The sequence below is a fragment of the Lemur catta genome, chromosome 17 (assembly GCF_020740605.2).
Source record: "Lemur catta isolate mLemCat1 chromosome 17, mLemCat1.pri, whole genome shotgun sequence".
NCBI classification, from domain to species: Eukaryota; Metazoa; Chordata; class Mammalia; order Primates; family Lemuridae; genus Lemur; species Lemur catta.
Window position 1 is genome coordinate 50,483,961 of NC_059144.1, and position 7,747 is coordinate 50,491,707.

Sequence of the window (7,747 nt, forward strand, 5' to 3'; positions counted from 1 at the left end):
CCACCCCCACCCGCCTCTCCCACCATCCCTCTCCCCTTTGAAGCCAGAACGAGAGATTGTTCCTCTCCCGGATCCAGAAAGGGCCTTTAACAAGGAGAAATTAGTGTTCAGCCACAGGCAGGTTCTTTGTTCCAGTCTAATGGATGTTTAGAGAGAAGAAAATGAAAGGCCTGGGTAGAGGCTGGGCCCCGGCGGCTGGGCAGCTGTCGCTGGCGACGGCATCTCTGAGGACCGCGGCTGTCTCGCCCACCGGATGAGCAGGAGAGGGCTGTGGGGCCCTGGGGGGCTCCGTCCCAGCCTCCACCACCTCTGCCCGGCTCCAGGCTTTGGGCCTCAAACCCAGACCCTCTGGGGGCAGCCAGCATGCCGCCTCCCCGGGCAGCTCCGAGGGAGCCCCTGACTCCGCTTGAGGCCTGGCCGGGCTCAGGGCCCACTTCTGGGGGTGGAGGACCCCTCCCCAGCACCCGGCCCAGGCGGCCGTGGCCCACAGAGGGGGGCAGGCGCCACATACCCAAGAGGGACACATGGGGTTGGCCTGGGATCACCCAGGCCCCAGCCTCTCTGCCCACCTGTCCTCGCCAGCCCAAGGCTGGGGGATCTGCAGGGACACCACGCTGGGGGGCCCGGCCTCAGCCTCTCCGGCTCAGCAGAGGGAATTCTGGGTCAGCGGTGCTGGCCTCCCTACCTGCCCACGTGGCCTTGGCCAGGACAGGTGAAGGCCCCTGTGCTCTTACTGCAGTGCAGGCCGAGGCCCCCAGCGGGTGCAGGGTGGCGCCCTGAGAAGGGCAGACACGGGCCACGGGTGCTGGCATCCAGTCCCCGAGCAAGACGCCAGGTCCCGGGACTCGGGCCACAGGTAAGAGGGCAGCTGTGCGTCCAGGCACCAGTTGGCCGGCAGCCCCCGGCCGAGGCAGACTCATCTGTCACCAGCCAGCAGGCAGCAGCCTGGGCCCAGGCGCCTGGAACGGCGGCGCCTGCTTGGTCTCGAGGAGCCAGTCTCCAAACAGGGCGGGGCTGGCCGGGCTCCCGGCTCCAGGGGTCGCCTGAGCCCGGGAGCAGCAGGTCCCGGGATGAGGCCAGGCCAGGAAGAAGCTCGGCCCTTCGTAAAGTAGGTTTTCATGGCCTTGGAGCAGCATCTGCCTAGAGGGGACGCGTGTGTGGGCTCGGGGCTCAGAGACCTGGCCGGAGGAGACCCTCAGTTCACCACGAGCCGGCCGGGCAGCCGGGCCCATGTGCTAGCTTCCTGACAAACCTCCCCTCCCACAAGCGGGGGGTCAGGCCGGGCAGCGCCCCCAGTGCCGAGGACTGCCGACCCCAGGAGCACAAGTCGTGAGGGGGCTTCCTCCACCCCGAGCTCCCACTCAGGGTCTGCTCCGGGCAGTGGAGTTTCACCCACCCAGCGCGTCCAGGTCAGCAGGGCCCTCAGCCCTGCTCAGGGAGTGGCTCAGAGTTGACCTAAGGCCAAGGCCCCTGGGGCTGGACATGGCTTCTGAGCAAGAACGTGGACTCGGGGCCGGACAGTCCAGCCTCAACCCCTCTCTGGGGTCCCCGGGCCCTGGGCGGGCCACATTCCCCTGAGCCTCAGTTTACTTCTCCATCTGAGAAGCAGGCATGGCCTTTCAGAGTGCGGCTGTCCTGGGGGACCCAGGCCGCGGTGGGTGGAAGCCACTCTGGGATGGAGACAGAGGTGACACCCCCAAGCCCAGGCTGGCGTGGGGTCCACGGCAGGGGGCGGGGGGGGTCTGTAGCCGTGACCTGAAGTCCACTTTTTGGTGTAGTTTTTATGTTCCCATCTGCGCACTTGGTGTCAGCGGGGACACGTGTCCACCGCCCCAGAGGAACCGCTGTGACACCCCACCCAGCACGCTGAGCACCTGCCCGTGTGGCGATGTGACTCTGGAAGCCACCGTGAGCTGTGGGCAGGGCCCTGGCAGAGTCCGGAGTCCCCGCGACTGCCCAGCAGTGACGGCGCAGCCCCCAGCCCAGACGGCCCCCAGTGACGCACCTGCCCCGCCCCTACCACACCGCTGTCCACAAGAACAAACCCCTGTGTCTCTCAATAAAAGAGGCTGTACCTCCCTCACCTGGCCCCTTGTGCCCAGAGCCTCCCTGCGCCCGTCGGCCGCTCACCCATTCGCTCCACACGCGCCGCACAGTCCGCTCCGTGGGGCCCCACCAAAAACTCCTGGGCTTTGGTCACGTCTCCCAACGGCTGGGCCCTGACCCCTGCTCACACCCTGCCCCCGCTGCCCAGTGCTCCCGGGAACCGCAGAGGAGGAAGGCACCTGGGAGCCCCCGGGAGCTCCAGCTGGTCCCCGCCACACCCCAGCCGCATCCTCATCTGTGAGCTGCCACAGAGGGGGCTCCAAGCAGAGGGGCACGGGGTCCCGTGAGCTCTCGGCTCTGGTCTCCACGCCCCCAGCCAGCCCAGGGGTCCCGTGGCCCAGTGCAGGCCTCAGTGGGGGACAGATTAGGGGACGGAAGACCCCCCAGCCACATCCCCACCCCAGGGATTTCCAGACCATCTGAGAGCTTTGAAAATACAGATTCCCAGGTGCCTCCCTAGCCTGGGCTGGGATCTCTCAGGACATTCCCTGGGTGGCAGCTCCGGCCCTTTCTGGTGTGTTCCTTTTAGGGCAAAGGCAGCTTTCCTCCTGCCTACCTGACCCCAGGAGCACAGGAGGCCTATTGCCCGTGACCCTCCTGGGGCGCGGGGCTCACCCTGGGGAGCTCGGCAAGGAAGCGCCCACTTGGGCGGGAACAGTAGACCCCCCGGGCACAGCCCGCCTGCTGCTGCGCCTGCTCAGCTCAGGGGCTGCAGGGTCTCCGGGAAGCCTTGGGTGCTGGAGGGAAGCCCAGAGGCTCGGCCAGAGCCGCCTGCCATGGGCTCCACCTTCCCCTCGGGGCCAGGGAGCCGCCGTCAGGCTCTGGGGACCCTAGGGGAGGACCCACTAGGCCCCTCGCTGGGGACCCCAGGCTGACTTTTCCCGGAAGGGCAGCGAAGCCGTCAGGAGTGTGGGTGCTGAGTCCCACAGGCCGGCCGTGATCCCGGCTCTGGCTACCAGCTGGGAGACGGGATGAGCTGGGGAAGGAGCTCAGGCCCCGCCGAGGCGCTGGGGCTGAGCCAGGCACGGACGGCGGCAGGAGGGCAGGGGCTCCCGGGCAGCCCAGGCAGGGAGCTGGGGCTGAGGCGAGTCCTTGGCTTTCTGGCCTTGTGCCAGGCAAGGTCCCTCCTGGCCCAGAGGGAGGCCCAGGCCCTGGTTGCTGCCCGGTGTGCCTCGGGTGAGGACAGACGCCAGACCTGGCCAGGGTTTGGCGGCTCTCGTCAAATTTTTTTTTTTTTTTTTGAGACAGGGTTTCTCATTCTGTCACTCCTGCTAGAGTGTGGTGACACATCACAGCTCACTGCAGCCTCCAACTCCTGGGCTCAAGGGATCCTCCTGCCTCAGCCTCCCGAGTAGCTGGGACTACAGGTGTGCACCACCCTTAGCTAACTTTTATTTTTTGTAGAGACAGGGTCTGGCTGTGTTGCTCAGGCCTGTCACGAACTCCTGAGCTCAAGCAATCCTCCCCCCTCGGCCCCCCGATGTGCTGGGATCACAGCCGTGAGCCACTGCGCCGGCCTCACCTCTACTTCTAAGGGTGAGGAGTCTAGAGGCTGGTGCTGGCCGGAGACTCCTCCCAGGGCTGGAGCCCAGGGGTGGGAAGTGGTGACACCTGCAGCCCCCAGGACAGTCTTAGCCGCTGGGCTGGACTTCTCCCGTGGAGCCTGGGGGTGCCCAGGGCACCACGCTGCCCCGTCTGGGCTCTCTGCTCTTGTCTCCACCACGGAGCTGGGAACTGTCTCTCTGCCGAGGGAGGGAGGAGGACCAGGAAATAGAACTGCAAGGGCAGGTGCCTGCTGGGTGTCCCCAGGAGCCTTGGCCAAGCCACCGCCCGGGGGCTCAAGCACACACAGTCCTTCGGTCACTGCTGTGGCTCCGGGGTCTGCCTGTGGGCCCACGGCCTCCCTGTGCTCGGGGACCACCATCCCGTCAGCCCTCACGCACTCCGTGGCCACCCACCCTGCGTGCACACTGTCGGAGGCGTCTCCACCACGCCGGGGAGCTGGGGACAGTGGAGCAGAGCTGTGCTGGCTCCAACCTAGCTGTGGGGCCTCAGGCAGGCCTGTCCCTCCCAGGCCCCTCTGCCCGTGGCCGGCAGGACCCACAGGGTAGCAGCTTCTCCCCTCACCTGATGAGCTGTGCCTGGTGAGTACGGCCCCTGGGTCCCCGACGCGCCGGAGAAACCACAGGCAGAGCAAGGCTGCTGCCCACGGGGCTGGCAGGGCCACATGGTGGCAGGAGGGAGGGAATCAGGCAGGGGCGTGGGGTGCTGCACCCCCAAATCAAAGATGTTCACGCTGCAGAAGGTCCCTGCACACAATCAAGCCCCAACACGGAAGTTTCCACACTCAGGGCCTCCTGGTCCTCTCTCCGCCCCAGGGAGAGCACAGCGAGACGCTGGCTCGGGCAGCCGCGCCGTGGCGTCAGGCGTGGTGGACACTGACACACGGCAGATGGCCGGGGGGTGGCCAAAGCACGGCCGGCTCTGCAGGGGCCCCTGGCGCGGGGCAGGAGGCGGAGCGGGGCTGGGAGGGCCGGTGGACAAGCCCTTCCCCGCCCCCCTCCACGCTGGTTCCCGGCAGGAAACCTCACCGGCAGTCCACCAATGGCCATTTTTAAACTCTGGCTACATTTTTTAAAATAAAATTCTTGGATTTAGACAACATAGCTCTCCTTAAAGTAAGAAACGAGCAAATGTCAGTATAACCCCAATAACGTGTGGGCGCCTTGTGGCCCAGGCTCTGAACCACGATTCACGGAAAGAAAACACAGACCAGCAAATCGCAGACGCTCTGGTCACGCGACTCTTGGCCCAGCTGCCTGGGCTCCCAGGGGGCAGGCTGGCACATGGGCCCCCAGCCCGGCTGCCGCCCCATCCTGCCCTCGGCGTCCAGTGTGCACGGGCACCCTGGGCTCCCACCCCTGGGGGGCTGTGAGGCTTTTGTTACCAGCTCAGCCTGCAGCGTAGCACCTGGGGCAGGTGCAGGCACACCTGAGGGCCAGTGCGGAGTCAGGGAAGAATGCTGAGAGCCGTGCGGCCTAGGGAGCACCCCGAGGGGCAGAGCACCCGCATGTCTGGAGTTCCTGAGTCAGCCAAGGGGGAGAGACCTTCCCCAGGGAAGCCCGGGCTCTGCCCTGACTGACACCCGGCAGGGCCACCACGGGCACCGCTGCAGACAGCCTCCTGGGTCCAGGCTAATCAATACTAAGTGGGCACCTGTTGTTTGCAGGGCTGTGCAGCCAGAGCAGTCCCGCTGCCTGCCCTCTGCAGCCCACAGAGGGTGCGGAGTGGGCAGGCACCACCCAGCAGCCACCTGAATCGGGTCCCCCTTGGCCGGAGCCGCCCGTGTGCCGAGTAGGAGGGCTCGGGACGCGCTCTCTCCTCTGCGAAAACCTGCAGGAGGGACACCCTGGGCAGACCGCTCAGTCTGTGCCCTCGTGGAAAGTGACCAGCGACCTGGAGTGGGCTGGGGGAGCGGGGCAGGTGGCAGGGGTGTGGCCTGGGCCCTGAGGGCTCCCCGGACGCCGGTGCAGGGAAGGCGTCTGTGCGTGCTGGCCCCACAGGCCCACCCAAGCCCAAGGGCCACCCTCACCTGGAAACGTGACTCACGTCTGCCTCGGTGGCCCTGGCTTCCTCATCCCCAGCCCGCATCGGAGCAGGACGTCCCTCCACCCGCAGAGGCCATTCAGCTGTTCGTGGTTCCGGGACCAAACGCTGGAGAGCTCCCTTTAGAATCCTGCTTTCGTCTCGAGTGTGGTGAGCCACAGCTTGCCCGTTAGGCCTGACCCCAGCGCCCCCACCCGCTACCAAGAAGGGCCATTTTTAAACCTTCCCCCCAAACTACAGCCCCTTTGAGAGGAATGCGGTTTCCACCGCTGCAGTAGGATGATGGCGGGGACTGGAACTGCGGCTGGTCGTGGAAAGGCCGTGTGGACGGGGCTCTGAGGCCCCACCCTCCCCTCCTCTCACTGGACCGCGGGAGGACCCACAGGCTGGAGGTGGGGCTGCTCCACCCCAGACGAGGACTCTGGGCTCAGAACCCAGGTCAGAGCAGGCTCCCGCCCCGCCCGCCAGCTGCAAAGCCTTGTGGGGCCCCGAGTACCGTCTCCATGGCAAGCAGAACAGCTGGTCCCTTCAGCCTAAGCTTCTAGAGTGAAGGCATCTAGGGACTCAGTGGGGGGACGCACCCCTCGGTGCTGATGTGTGTCCCCCCCAGCCTCCACACCCAAGGGGGGGGCCTCCCACTGTGGTCCTGAGGCACCGCTGTCGTGGGCGGCAGACCTCCGTGTGCGCAGGATGGCCCGTTCCAGTGCCTTCCTCGCCCAGGTGGGCGCCAACAGCCTCCATGGGGTCACAGGTGCAATACTCTCACGTTCCTGAGACAGTTCTAATTTGGCTCAGAAGACCCCCAAATGCAAGGAAACCAGACAGACTTAGTGTGAAGACCTGGAGCAGACAGGAACAGAAACCAGAGGGGTTGGCATCCCCAGGGCTGCCAAGAAGCCCAGCTCCAGGGACCCCCACCGCTGTAATCATCTGTGTGAATGGTGCCCCTGGGAGTTGGCCAGTGCACAGACTGTGCAACTGCGAAGGGCAGCCCTGGGCCTCCACATCAGAGGAGAGTCCATTTCCTTGCCTTTGTAGCTTCTAGGGGCTCCCGCACTTCTTGGCTCATAGCCAGCGGAGTGGCACCTTCCAAACTCTCTCTGACACTGACCGTCCTGCCTCTGTCATGTAAAGACCCCTGTGATGACACTGGGCCCACCCTGATAATCCAGGATGATCTCCCAGCTCAAGGTCATTCACAAATTTTGGGACTCCGTGAGCTACCCCAAGTCCCCGCACAAAGTAACCCTAGGGTGGGTCTGCAGCCCGGGAGGCAGCCTCAGAGGTGGGGGCTGGAGACCGGTCCGGTGTGCGGGGGGCCAGAGCAGGGCCGGCTGGGGGAGGAGCTGGGTTGCAGTGTTGCCCCGCAGGCCCTCACTGATTCCAGGACTTCGGGAGCTGGGGTGGCCCCTCACGGGCACCTGGCTTTACCCCTCCCCCTCCCAGAGCAGCCACTGATGCAGCCCAGGAGGGGCCACCAGTGACGGGACAATGGGGACAGGATAGAAGGGGCAGGATGGGGGGGCAGGACAGAGGGGACAGGACGGAGGGAACAGGACAGAGGGGACAGGATGGAGGGGACAGGACTGGACCGAGGGGACAGGGTCTTATTCCAAGTGCCTGGCAGCATGTTTGTAGGGGTGACGTGATGCCTTACCTCCCCCAACAGCCACCCCACCCTTCCCTTCCCAACGGGAAGCTGCTGTGCCGCAGGGAGCTGGGCGCCGCTGGCTCTGTCCTCATCAGTCACTGCTCTTGGGCCCAAATTACCTTAATCACCGGTTCCTCCTCCCCGGCAGGCCGGCTCCCCCTCAGGACGGAGCCATCCGTCTACATTAGAGACCAACGCACCAGGCGCGCAGTGCAGAGACACTGCAAGGCCCAAACTCCCCCGCCCCGTGGCAGACGCTGGCCTGGGCCTGCCGGGGCGACCCGGGGCTGAGGGGACTGCACAACCCTCCTCCCAGCTGAGCACCCACCAGCCCCACCTGCCTGTGGTCCCCGGGGCTTCTGCACCTGCACTCACAGCCGGCTC